The sequence below is a fragment of the Argiope bruennichi genome, chromosome 9 (genome assembly GCF_947563725.1).
Source record: "Argiope bruennichi chromosome 9, qqArgBrue1.1, whole genome shotgun sequence".
Taxonomy (NCBI): domain Eukaryota; kingdom Metazoa; phylum Arthropoda; class Arachnida; order Araneae; family Araneidae; genus Argiope; species Argiope bruennichi.
In genome coordinates, this window is record NC_079159.1 from 65,304,825 (window position 1) to 65,318,865 (window position 14,041).

At 30.0% G+C, this 14,041-nt stretch overlaps 1 protein-coding gene across 4 annotated transcripts in view; it reads left to right on the plus strand.

Annotated features, from left to right (window-relative positions):
- Nucleotides 1-14,041, plus strand: part of LOC129983862 (myocardin-related transcription factor A-like) — a 341,368-nt gene that overhangs the window by 67,101 nt on the left and 260,226 nt on the right. The window lies entirely within an intron of this gene.

Consider the following 14,041-nt stretch of genomic DNA (forward strand, 5'->3'; position numbering starts at 1 on the left):
AGAAATCTGCAAATTTGATGTAAAGATCGTATACCAAACTTCAATCGCCTAGCGCAAAGCATTTTTGAATTATCTTTGTTACACACAGACTGATGGACATTTTTCAAAAATGTGTTTTTTGAACTCAAGTTGGTCTAAAACGTGGAGGAAAATCTCGGGTTCGAATTTTTTTGACGATTACTGTACTATCTTTGTACTACATACATGAGAAAGTAAAAATAGCAAGCGAAAATTTAAATAAATGCATTCCATATGAATAATTTAACAACCAATATTTCAGTCAGACAAGCTAGTAACCAAAGGCAGCAAGTATTAAATTGCTTTTTTTTTGTCATTTCCTTAACTTTATTTAAAACAGAGAAGCAGCTTGTTATGAAAATCAGCTAACTAATATTTTCTAAAAATAAACATTGCATTTATTTATTTGTAAGACCATCTCTAAATCATCAACGCGTAGCGATAGTGAAAGATTGCGGAAGCAACACATCATATGAATTGTAATGTATCGCTCTTTCATCTAATAAATGATGATGTCTGCAGAAAAAAGTCTGGAATTATGATTGGAAGATAGAAAAAGAACGAAGACACTCCGTTTCTCTTAAATGATTGATTAACAAGAACAGAACTTGTGAAAACAGCCACCTGTAATAGAATACCCATGATCAGAAAATACAACTTCTGTAGAGCAGATTGAATTACGCCTATTCTCAAGTTCAATCTGCTTTTGTGTATTATAATTTACTGCTACTTAGATAGTTTTTTTTTATAAGTGGTAATTTGGTTAGATGGAATTTTTTTCGGAAGGCTAGATTTTCTAGATGGATTTTAAAAAGATTGTTGGCTGTTATCAGAGAAGTTACTACGACATTTCATTTGCGACATTTTTTAGATTTTGAAACGTGGGGCAAATTAATTCAGTCTTTTCTGAATAGTTGAGTCTCATTGAAAAAGCATTGCAGAATCAAAATACCGCCTCGCTGAGAATTAAATTTTTTTACTCAACAAAAAAGGAAATAAAACTAAAGAGAATATTGTTATTAGACTAGTACTTCCTTTTATTTAGACTGTCGTTGCCAGATACGCATTTTAACTGTAGAATAATATAGATATGATGATTTTCTTTAATATTCCTGTTGTTCATTTTTTATAAACAGCTGCTTTTATATACTTTTTTGTTTTTTAAGAAAATGGCTGTTGCAATCTACTTGTTTCGCCTTTCCTAATGGATTAGAGTTCCAAAATGCAATACGTTTACGTGTTCTAAATTGTTATAAACTATTTTAATATTGCTAGAGCTAAATTCTCAGTTAATTGATTAATTCAATGAAATTTTGCTTCCATACGTGTGGCGTCATCTGGTTGGAAATTGAAGAAAAAATGATTTCACGATTCTATTATGTATATGATAATGAATAAAAATTTAAAAAATTATCTAAATAGAAAAATATATTTTTTAACACACCGATAAAAGTGCTTTAAAAATTATTTATATTAGATTTATTCGAATAAGAGATTTTTATTATATTATTTGTGAATTTACTACTGTAATATTTATAATTATCTGATCATAATACTCAAAATACCTTATTTAAGATACGAAAAATGTATAAACAAGATTAGAAATCAGATAAGAAAATTAAAATGATAATGATATGTTTTATAAAATAATTAAAATTTGAAAATTGAGTTTTGAATAATTTTTGAAAAATATGTTAAAATTATGCAATTAATTTTAAAAATTACTCAGAGCACTTTTGATTTAATAATAAGGACTTTTTAATTTTGTTTCTGGTGACATTATTTTGCCAAGACTGTGATTAGAATAGGAATTATTATATAACAATAATAGCATTTATGGTTCAATTAAAAAAATTAAATGAATAATTTTACATCATATAATATATCTGGGTGAAAATAAAATACATCATTTAATAGATCAGCTGAATCATAATTAGAAAATTAATGCTTTTGTCAAATGTAGACTGTAAATTGAATTTTTCTGGTGAGAATATCAGTATTGCCTTTATGTCTTTCTATAAATATTTATAAAGGACATTTCTGATAATAATCGTTTTTATATTGATAATTAATTTCTCCAACCATTAAAACTGCTATCTTACAATCAAAATTTAGATGACAAAGTCGATTTTAAAGCTTGAAAGTTTTATATTTTTTTTATTTCGGCTTCGTACTTTTTTATGGATCATTTAAATTCAAGGCAGCTTCGCCCGACAGGTAAGTATTTTGCACGTCTCAAAAACTAAATAATGCGTCTGCAACTTCCGATCGTTTTAATAAAGCAAAGCTATCTGACGCTTGACGTGAGAAACACCCATTGGACGGATGTTGTATCAAGTTCCGATTGGTGTTAAAGATAAGGTTCTGGCTAGATGAAGGCATAAAAAGAAGTTGCCACTAATGGCTCTATAATTTCTTAGAATAATGCGGTGCCTCTAAGCTGTGCAAATAACATGATCTTCCTCTTCAATTTACTGACGATATTTTTTCCTCATCTGCCAAATTTTTTGCAATTGATTACAGCTTGCTGGGTTTAACGATTTAATAAAAACTGGGCATCGAAAACTTTCTCTCGTTAATGCGAATGAAATATAGTATAATTATTTTAGTACTAATATTAGATGTGCATAATAACCGCAAAATACATGTACCATGGCGCAGAAAGATATGTGTCTAACACTTACTGTCCTACCAACATGGAAACTAAGGAATATATATATGAAGCGTAATTATTTTCTGCTGTGTGGCATCAAAATATTTTATCCTGCTTCATACTTGACGAAATGGCCACACATTTCCTTCCACATTTATTGAATTTATTACCTATTAATGTGATAAATTATGACCCATGTTCCAAAAATTTCCAATTTTTGGTATAAGATTCATTTTATTTGCTAATGTAGAAATATAATTTTATTTTTAGGACTAATTCTTTTTAATGCTCTTAAATTCTGTAATTTGATACATTTTGCTTAATGCTGCTATGAAAAATGTTCTTTGGTAGCATTACTTTGCTTCAGATTTGGGAGTGGTAAGTAAAAAAAAAATTCTTCATTCCTTTTTGGCTTTCTTGTATATGAAGTATACAAAGACAAATATTGAAATGGTAAATAACTTTGAGCTTGAAATTCTTTAAGCGCTGCAGACCTCACTGAAGCCGGAAAATGAAATTTTTGAATTATGTCTGTCCAAAAACAAATTAACTCCAAAATGCTTTATGTTGAGCGGATGAAATTTCTCGCTATCTTTACATCAATTTGGTAAATTTCTATCAAATTTTAAAAAATTTTCCATTTACAAGAAATTTGCTATCTGACTGATCGAATTAAAGTGAATACCGCAATTCAAAACTTCAAGAGCTGGGTAGATAAAGTTTAGTATGCACGTTTATTATTAAAGAGTAAACCCGTATGAAAATTTGAGCGAAATTCTTCAAAGAGTTGAACTAAAGTTTGGTACGCCATTTAGTTACTAAAAGTATAGTTCTGTACCAAAATTTGGTTTCAATCGACCAAAAAAAAAAAAAAAAAAAAACTGTCCGAAATGCATATTGGTTTTTTTCATTATACTATGAAGGTGCAAAAAGTTCGTGTGCGGAAATTAAACTGAATCTTCGTAGTGTTCAGGCCTTTTCCAGAAATTTTATGCTGTAGAAGGGTAATAACACGTTTATAAGAAAGTAATCTGAGAGTTTTCAGGATACCACGCTTGCTGCTTTCTTTTGAAAAAAAAAGAAGAAGCTTAGTTTTTTTAAAGTACTATGTACAAGATGGCATTACAATGGCATGTAGTGTTTAAAGGTAAAAAAATGCTCTAAACTAAATGCAACAAAATTTAGTCTTACCTCTGTTCGGACAACGAAATCAAAATTACGATGCTCTGTTGATTCATTGAGAATTTTGCACCAACACACCAGAATTAGATGAATTTAAAAATAGTTTTTAGTTTTTCTTTAAAGGAGAACGAAAGTAATTTAGTTTTTATTTGGAGGACAGGCCATGAATGAGAGATATATGATTAAAAAAAGGCTATTCATAAGGTAGTATTCACAGAAAGAAAAGGTTTTTAAATCCTTGAAGCATACTCATATATATTATGATCTTGAATGTTAATTTCTTTCTCTATGCTTCTGGATTAATCCACTTTCACTGTGTTTAATAATTTCAGTGTCAGCAACAAAAGTTGCTAAGTGACAGATCTACTATTCTGACCTTGGAATTTCAATTTAAGCAATAAAAATTTTATTTGCCCATTTCAAAACGACGCTGTACAATTATTTGGATTGGAAAAACCATTAGACAATTTAAATGATTTATAAAGTTGTGGCATTTGTAAATAGTGCCACGAAACAAAATAATATTTTAATCATTGGAATGTGTCCTTAATTATCTGTCTATTTTGTGCTTCTAGAATTAATTTAATTTCATCATAAAAATGATTAATTTCTTTTAAATAAAGGTATATTGCCATTTTTAGTATTAAATTTATTTTACCAGTAAAAATAAAGTGAAACTTCCTCAGTATACTGACTTGAAACTCTTCATGGAACGTAATTATTCCGGAGGAGAAAAAAATGACGAAAAAAGGAATTTGATAGCATGTTCCAACCTTTTTATTGATGTTCGACCTTCAAATGAATCGCCTGCTGCTCTTAGATGCTTATCGTTTGAGGATTTAAAATGGGTAAAGAAAAAACAAAGGAGTCTTTTAATTACTTGTCAGCGGCTAATTAAGACCTTATCTCGCCCATTACTGACGAAACGATTTATTTTTGCGTACGATGGCAACGACTTATTCTCCTCACCTGTCTTCGTTTTATTGTTCGAAATCTTCTGGAGCAGTTTGAAGTGTAAGCATTGAATTAATGTCCGCAGTTCCCAGTCAAAAAGAAAAATTATCGTTTGGAGACAAAAAATAATTATCGTTTGCGGAATGTACGAGAAGAATGTTGGAGATTATCTAGTCGATGAATGCGCTGAAAAGACATGAAAGCCGGCACCCTTGGGCCTAAAATAAAAAAAAGAAAAAAAGAAACTAACCTTTTGCTAATAAGGAAAGTTCGTATGTATGTTCTCTGCTTGCTTTCTACAAAGAGAGAATGACTTTCTGCGCATGAATAATATGTTTGTTAATCGGTACTTTTAGTGGTGTTCTTTTCTAATAATGTTTGCATAGTTTTTTTTTTTTCTATTCTGGGAAGTAAGCTGGTATTATGACTTGATGGTTTTATACATTTACTGTTTGTATATAATTACCAGTACGTTTTCTTAAACGTGGCTATCACTATATATTTACGAGTCCAAAGACTGGCTATTTTTAACTCGATAGATTTAATTTCATTTCTGTTCCTTTTTATTGGTATTTTAATTCTGTAAAAATCTTTTTTAAACTTATTACAGAAGCAAATTTCTTTCAATTTTAATAAGATTATTGAATAATATAAACAAAAAATAATGTATTTTGTGACAATTTTTGAAAAATTAGAAAATTATATAATTCCAAGAATAAACATTAAATTATTGGAGCAAATTGTTTTATGAATAAAATTAAAATTTGAATTAATATCGTGAAAATATTGGCTGATAAGTCTAATACAGATTATCCATATCACACCATAACATTTCATTATTTTTAATCCATTCGTTTAGTAGGAAGCTGACGATCATGAAACCCAGTTAAATCCAATCTCCTTGGTCATTGCCTTAATTAAGTACAGTAACCCCCATTCATCGCGGTGAAACGTCCCCTTTCCACCCACATTCATTGAGCCCTATTTCAAATGGCTCAGAGTGATGGAGGTAGAATGAGATTGAATGCTCATAAATGACCGACTCAACGATTAGCAAATTTATCTCATCTGGCCTTCTCTTAAAAGCAACTGGTTAAATTAAGATTCAAGCGGAATTGGTAAGATTGTGTGGTACTTACTATTGGTGAATTCAATATATTCTTATCTATAAGTCTAAAATATGATAAATTTGATATGAATTCCTATTTTTGATAATTTTTCAACCTTCAATTATAGTTTTATTTAATGCAGTAAGCTTCCGGGATGAAAAACGTCACCTTTCATATTCGAAATCCGATGCAGCAATTTCCCACCGTTAGTATGGTCAAGTGAACATTAAATATGATGTCGAAGTTCAAGCGTCCTTCTCCTATATGATCAGGCCCGCTGTGGCCTGGTGGTAAGGCCTCGGCTCGTGAGCCGTAGGATTTGAGATTCGTGACCCGATTCCATCGAAGAACCGTCGGGTAAGGGGGTTTGTTGATCGTTAAATCTGTCAGGACCAAAAGTCCTCCCACTGGTAAGTTGTGGTGTGGTGTAGTGTGGAGAGGGAGGGTGCCAGTTCAGATGTTGTGCACCTCATCTGACCGCGGCTCAAAATTACGAGGTCCGTCCCAAAATAGCCCTAGTGTTTCTTTACAACGGGACGTTAATATAATTAAACTAAACTAAACCATATGTGATCAGGAAGTTCCGGAAGGGGTCTGCCAACTCAGATGCAGCCATTTTCATATGAATTCGATTCCAAATTGCAAAATTGATCTCCAAATGGTTCCCCTGCAATTTGAAAATGGAATGTTATATGTAAAACTAAGCTTATTTTCAATTGTTTTATTTTCTTTATTTTGGATCTGCAACTGAGCAATAACAAGAGTGATAAATTGCAAGAATCAAGTAAGAAGGCAAAAAAAGGAAAAAAAAATTCAGAACTTGAAATTTTTTTTTTAATTTTGAATCAGCAGTAATTCAGCAAATAATTTTATTGAGTCAGTAATTTTTTAGAATAAAAATAATTTCCAAAATAAAATGACGAAAACGCAGACAACACAAATTATACTTTGATATTAATTATTTAATTCAAAATTTATTAGAAGTTACGAAACTCATTACGAAATATATTTTTTTAGTTATTTATAATCTTTATAGTAATTAAAAGGGATAAAATACTTTGACAAATGTATTTTGATATTTAGTAAGCATAATTCATTAAGCAGGTCGAAACTTTTTTGGGGTTATATTTTGGTGTTTACTATACAAAATTTCTTTAAAACAAACAGAATACAGAAGAAATGGTTTAGGGAAGTGAAAGTAATAGGAATATTTTTGAAATTATTTTAAAATTTATTAAAAATAACGAAAGTCAATAAGAGAAAGGGTTGTAAAGTTGGAAAGGGTTGCAAATTAAATTATTATGGGAAATTAGTGTTTAATGTAAAAAAAAACCAATGTTATAATCCTTCCAGGAACCATTTTTATAAAAAGACGAATTTTTCTTAAAATTTTCTTCCCACATATTTTGTTTTGAAGAAGGCTAAATTTGGATTTTTTAAAATGTGAGATATATTTCATATTATTCAAGTAAAGTTGCTATCACATAATAAGCTTAATTACAGTTAATATTGTGTTATATTTAAACAACAAATTCATTTTCTGTTGTTGTTGCTTCTTATGGCACTTGTCATGGACAAGCCTGCTGTTACAAAGACAGCGATTTAAGCTGGTGGAGGAGCATCTCTTGTTTGTTTAGCAGCGCCAAGGGTGCGACTTTGCTACTCACTCATCACCTTGGACAACCTTTTTACAGGAGGGCACATTCACACATCTCACAGATAAAACAACGGATGAACAACCATGCCCAAACTGGGACTCGAACCCAGGACGCCCAGATCACAGGGAAGACGCTCTACTCCTATCCCAGGACGTCGGCAGTTCATTTTCTTCTTATTGTATGTTCAATGTATATCAAAGTTAAGGTGATTCTGGGCATTTCATGCCAATCATATGACTTTATCAACATATCTGCTTTGGATTGGTCATGTGATTCCCTACTTTGGATATCACGTGACCTCGAATTGACTCTTCTGTTTTACTGTAAACCTTAAGCGGTGAAACCAATCAACCAAAATGTGAACAAAATCAACATTTATATAATAGGGAATGTAGAATTTAAAAAATGATTTGTTGTTGAGTTATTTTCTCAGGTGCATTCTAAAGCCAACTGTTAATAAAGCCGTTCGGTTTGATTTAATATCCATTTGCAGATGCACTTGATAACTCGGATCCATTTAGATTCTATTATAGAACTCGGGAACATGGTGGTAAAAAAAATACTGTAATTTGAGCTGCTATTTAACTTCTGTTTCACTGAAACCTACTTCCAGCTCATTTAAATTGCATATTATATATCACTTTTCATCCCAAAGATTATATCCAAAGAAACGTTTAAAACATTCTTTCTCACCCTGATAATGCCAGAATCACGCTGGCTTCTGGGTACCAACAATAATGACCACACAACGCACTGAAAAGATGAAAGAAAGAAGAAAAAAATAAGTTAGGGTTGAAGAAAGTAACTTCCAGAGCACCTAAAATGCCTTCTAACCAATACGTGACGGCGCAGTCCAGCTCTTGGGCAAACAAATAGAAAATTATCCTTGTTTCGATTATAGTAATTGCGATGGAATCGCTCCTACCTCTGCCAAAAATGATTAGCTACTATCGATTGGGTAGTGAGATCGATTTATCGATACTGGAACGATAAATCGCTCATGCGCAAGCAGATAATATCAGAAGCTTTTAATACATCAAAGATCGTGAAGAGGTTCTGGTGCATCGCCTTTCAATGTTGAAGTTTGGGATGTAAATAAGGAATATAAGCAAGAAACAGCATCGCTTGCTACGTGTTGGTAATTTGCGTATAATTAGGTATCTAAAATGGCAATATTAAAACGTGTTTAAAATAGTACTAGGTAGAAAATTATGATTAATTTGACCGTAATTATAATGAAGTAATTGAGAGTGAGTTTTTTTTCTTCTTGTGAAGTTTTATAGATACTTTCTTCATACTTATTTTTGTTAATGATATTTGTATTTGTAATCCATCAACTATGAAAGAATTATATTCCGGAATGATATATGTGACATATACACATCTATTTATTGATACATGGAAAGCTTCTACTTGTTAGAGATATCTCTAATGGTCCGATTATTTTTTTTGTTCCTTTGATGAGCTAAGAATTTTAAAAAGATTGTATTTATACGTGGTTACATTTTTTAAAATGCTGATATAATAGAGCTATTAATTAGTTAGCTTTTTGATGATTTTAATCTCTATATAAACACCAAAAAAGTATGTAAAAACTTCAGATTTACTTATTTTTTTACCTATACATTATTTTTGTATTGCATTAGTTAATTTTCAGAATACACACTTTCGTTCAGTTTTTTAAGATGATTTGCTTCACAGTAGTAAAAAAAAAACATCTGAGAGGGAAATTTTATTTTCACAATAATTATTTTTTGAAAGTATAAATTATCGTTTGCTCATTATCGTTATTTGGATGCAAAGTGCCGCTGCATTTTAAAGGAATAGAGAATGGCAGGCTGCATTTTAATACATTAAAAACATGTAAATATCCTTTAAAAATCATAAAATACATATAAAAATTGTGTAAAATAATTGTGCAATTGCCTGAAAAAAAGAGAAGAGCTTCTCTGAAATGGAAATGGCGCGTTCTGGGCCAATATTTTTCTCATTATTTCTTGGAAAATAATTCAATATATATTTATTGGTGATATAATTTATGAGTAATTATTCCTGAAAATAAAATTAATTTAAAAAACATTTTCGGATTTTGTGGAACTTAATATTAAAAATTAAATTAATACAAATAATTCTTTTCAGATCTTATTTTGCATTTTTTTTGGCCAAAAATTATATTCATTTATGATAAATGGAATCAGAATGAGAAAAGATGACAATCATTCCATTTTTTGGGGAGGGATAAAATTAATTTTCAGATTATATTTTTGACAAAATAAATCTGAAAATGCGAAGTATGTAAAGAAGTACTAAAAGAATGTAAAAGTATTCAAATTTCGCACACAATTGTCACCAATAATGAACTTAAAATTTAGGCAGTCCAAGAAAGAAAAATGCAAACTATTGAGAAACTTATTAATTTAATAATAAAAACCATTGTCAAATCCGTGAGATAAAATAATAGGATGAATGTTGGGAAACGCTACGCAGCTTTTTATAGTAAGTGAATAGTAAACATTAACGAAGAAGAGGAATTAAAGAATAAATAAAAGCAAACGATATCAATTTTTTTTAAATGCTAATAATAAAAACTGAAAACTTTGGTAGAGAATAGAATAAAAAATTGAGTTTGTTAAAAAATATATTATAACATGTAACATTTTTTTTGTAATTGAAATGTTATTTATTTTCAGTTTAAATTACCCCTAATTAATAAATTCTAATTGTTCTAAAATATTTCTCATGAATAACAAATTACTTCATTTTAAAGAGCTTAAAACGTAGAAGATGTAAACAAAAATAAAATTGTGTTAACAATTAATAAAATTGAAGAATGACCTATATTCATGGCATTGCAATAATTCAAATGAGGAAACGTCATCTCAAATGTTGTGATAATTTAGCCCTCTATCTTGAAACATACGGTCAGCAGGCAGCGGAAGTTACTGAGGAAGTGCTTTTTATGTGGAGAAAAATGTTGTGAAATTGTTATATCTGTATGTCCGAAAACTGGAAATGCAAAATAAATCATAAGAAATAGGGAAAAAAAAGTTGATAATTGTTCTGCAGCTCACTTGGAATTTAATTTTATGGAGAAAAATCTAGCGACCTTGCAGCTTTTCATACTTCGCTTCTCGAAAATGCCAGTGGGTAGCTTAGGTTCTTGAAGCTCAAAGGATGAGTTTGAGCAAAATCCTAGATGTTGAAATGTTCGATTTACATTTTTTTTTTCTTTCTTAAGAATGCTTGTTGATTACAACCCAGAATATTTAGCAGCATGAACTTTGAATAATCTTGAATATAATTTTGAATGTTTAAATTCGTAAACAATATTCCTTTAATAAATTTAAATATTAATATTCTTAAAATGAAACTTTTCTTAAAAATTTTGAAATTGTATAATATGAGTGAAATTGTCTTGTTTGCTAAGTAAATTAAATATAAATCGTGCTGGATAACTATTTTGATTTGTCCCTAATTTTACTCTCAAGGTATTTCAAATTAATATTATTTTAGCTAACATTTTTGATCCGTAAAGTGCAAATTCCATTTTTAAACAGTGGACTATATTTCAGTGTTTCATTATCAATATTATATATATTTATTAGTTGAGCTCTCTTCTATAAAAATGCTAAAGAAGAAATCTAATACAAGACACATTTATATAAGAGCAATTCTAAAAAAATATTCAGCAGTTCAATTGAATATAGATATCCAATTGAAAATCAGATATCAATTCATGGATTTCGGATTAACTATAGTAAATGTTACTTTAAAGTATGCAAGTTGGTGGACTAAATTCGAACCTTGACTTCTTATAATGCAAATATTTGAATTTATTTTTAAAAATTCTCTTTCTTAAATATTGGAATAAAAATATGCTATTGCATAACTGCGTCCGTCTGATTTTACATTGACTGACTGCATCGCATCTAAGCACTCTTTAATTTAAAAACGCAAACACGTTAGTTAATAGATTCCTATATAGCATACAAATAAAAGTAATTTATTCTAGCTTAAGATAAATGTTTATTTGACAGATCTTTATAAAAGTTATGTTTAATCCCAAGTTAATATATTAAAACATATAACTTAAAAAACCCGTTACCCGGGTTTTTGATTTTGAATCCTTTCAGTTTTTTTTATGAATATTAAAGTTAGCAATATAACTGTTTGGTTATTAAATTAAGATCATCTTTCTTTAATGGTATATTACAAAAAGAAAAAAAATAATAAAATAAACCGAAAAAAATTGAATTCGAATTTTATACTCCAGAAGCAACCTTTCTTCTATCTGTAGAACCTAAATGATCTATATCATTTTATGTCCATTTTTATGTTCTGTTGGTCGCAATTCTATAAAAATATATCCCCTTTGTTAAAACCTTTTAAGTATGAATGTTAAATATCATCATGAAAAATCCACCGTGTTAGATCTGACTCCATGAGGCGTCATCTTATTCACCGATTCGACCTTAAGGTATACCCACTGAATACATGATGCGGCTCGGGTTACAAATTAGCGGCCAACTGGCGTAGATTTATAAACGACCTTGCAGTACCTTGAAGTTCATCCACTTTTTTTTCGGGGTTCTTTTTGTTATTTCATTTTACCAATGAGACCGCAGATGTGTTTTTCTTCCTTCAGGTTCATTTTATAGAGTCAGTGAAAGAAGGCGCGCTGGGCACGAAAAGCTTGTTAATATGAAAAGGCTTGGGGTGCCTGCCTTCCGACATCAATAACCCGTTGCGCCTTTTAAAATGTTTTCCTGGAACAATAGTTTTTCCTCTATCGGGTAAGGAATTGGAAATTCCTATCCAAGTTGTTTATCAAAGAACTAATTATATGCATTGCATATAATGGCCGCAATATGCAAAAGTAATTTAAATCAGTCTATTTTCGGTTGGAGAGGGTGAGACGAATTAGATGTATAGGGAGATTCACTCACATTTATTTGGATGAGGGAAGATTCGGCATGAATGCTAAAAACCTTTATTTTTTAAATTATTGATTTGGCACGACATCGATGAAATTTTTTCTACGCAGTAGTATAGAAAGATGAGGCATTTATGAAATAATAAGGCGGTCAATTTACAAATGATTCTCATTGTTGAAATATTGACAATTAAACACCTTGAAATTTTTTTAAATAAATGTCAGAGATTTCTCTATACAGATATCTAAGCTCTTTTTTAACGGTGAAGCATTAACATTCGTCCAAATTTAAAGATCAAATATTTTATTATCTTTAATACTTATATATTTGATCTTTAATCTTATAATATTTCCTCTCTGTTCACTTCGGAAGGCCACGGTGGCCTGGTGGTAAGGTCTCGGCTTGTGAGCCGTAGGGTTTCGGATTCGAGACCCGATTCCACCGAAGAACCGTCGTGTAAGGGGGTCTGTTGCACGTTAAATCCGTTATGCCAAACGTCCTCCCACTGGTGTGGTGTGGCGTGGAGGGGGGGGGTGCCAGCTCAGGTATCGTCCTCGTCATCGCGGTTCAAAATTACGAGGTCCGTCCCAAAATAGCCCTAGTGTTGCTTTACAACGGGGCGTTAATATAACTAAACCAAACCTCTGTTCATTTCGTATACGAAAAAGTACAAAATGATGGTTTGAAATGTTCAGAAACAACAAATACTACGTATATTGCCATTTTAATAATTTCATTATGAATTACGTAAAACAGAATATATTAAATTACAAAAAGCCGAATGTATTAAACCACAATCTGTTTTAAAAGCTAGTCTTGTACTAACATGGTTGAGACTTTATCACTGTGTACTATTAAAATGTTCACATATGATACAATGAAAGATAATGAATTAACCGTTGTCAGACAGATTTTTTTAATTGCATACAAAATATCTATTGTACATTTACTTCACGGGGAAAGTACAGTAAATTGTGAAACATAAATATAATGAAATTATGAGTGTATTACTTTGCTAAATATAATAATGGTATATTGGCCATTTACATAATAAGCATATCAAAATAATTATTCCATGATTAAATCAAATGCTTTTTTTATCAAATTTAATTTTATTAATAGTTTTATATTCGTACTTGGCTAACTTTAAATTCACAGATGATTAAATCATCAATTAAAATTATATTTAGTTCAATTTTAACAATTTTTTTGACATGATAAAACTTTTTAGGCTGACATATTTACTCGGAATTGTGACATGTAACATGACGAAAAATATCCGAAAACATGATGAAAAAACCCTCTATAGAGCAAGCTGTTAGATCTAGAATAAATGAATTATAATAATTTCTGGGATAGTAAGTGATCACTAAGAAATAATTTTTATTAATAATTTTATTTAACTTTTCAATTAAAAACAAATTTATATATTCACTTTAATATAACCACTTTATATATTTACTGATATTAATTTTATTTCAAAACTATTTTTCTCTTTATTTTAATAATTTTTTTAAAGAAATATTTTACATT